The sequence below is a fragment of the Monopterus albus genome, unplaced genomic scaffold (assembly GCF_001952655.1).
Source record: "Monopterus albus unplaced genomic scaffold, M_albus_1.0 scaffold132.1, whole genome shotgun sequence".
Taxonomy (NCBI): Eukaryota; Metazoa; Chordata; class Actinopteri; order Synbranchiformes; family Synbranchidae; genus Monopterus; species Monopterus albus.
Genome location: NW_018128012.1, coordinates 1,016,019 through 1,016,811, shown reverse-complemented (window position 1 = coordinate 1,016,811; position 793 = coordinate 1,016,019). Strand labels below are relative to the sequence as shown.

Sequence of the window (793 nt, the reverse complement as noted above, 5' to 3'; positions counted from 1 at the left end):
GAAGAAGGCCGTAGTGATAGATGTAGCAATCCCAAGTGATAGCAACGTCAGGAAGAAGGAACACGAGAAGCTCAAGAAATACCAAGGGTTGATAGAGGAGCTAGAAAAGATGTGGAAGGTGAAGGCACAAGTGGTCCCCATGGTAATAGGAACACTGGGGGCTGTGACTGACAGACTGGGAGAGTGGCTCCAACAGATCCCAGGAACAACATCTGCACAGACATATCATAAATGTATAAATTCAATTATATGTTCATTATTGAGGCCATAGTTAGGTGGTGTTGCACTGGACTACATTATATTGTATCTGTATATTTTTTGTCCTGCCCATTGACATACATGAGAGGGTCAGAATATCAGGACAGCACTGGAAGGAATGTAAGAATAACACCTGACAAAGTCAAATTTCTTTAGCTAAGCTGAACTTTTTCTGTCTTCATTCATTTAGATCTCTGAACACCCACATCACAGGTGCCTGCTTCCTACAACTGAACCAGTGTCTCCCAATCAGTTAGGAAGACGTCTCAGTAGTGGTGGTATGAAAGTAAAGAAGTCCACATACTGCTGCACTATTACACTCAGTCAACCTTCCCTACAAGGACAAGCTGATGGATGTGCCACGTCCAGGTGAGGAACAGCACTGGAGCACAGCTCTAGTCTTACTCCCGGTGCTCTACCCCCTCCAACATCATGTCACAACTCTTCTGAGAGAACAGTGTTGATACTCTAAGCCTATATCATCACGTGTGGTACGAGGAGGAAAACAAAGCTTATGACTACTTTGCATCTGCTC

General features: G+C 44.3%; 1 protein-coding gene across 3 annotated transcripts in view; it reads right to left on the bottom strand.

Moving 5' to 3' along the window:
* The window catches only part of usp6nl (USP6 N-terminal like), an 80,457-nt gene that overhangs the window by 19,833 nt on the left and 59,831 nt on the right, over positions 1 to 793 (bottom strand). The gene's annotated exons all lie outside the window — the stretch shown is intronic.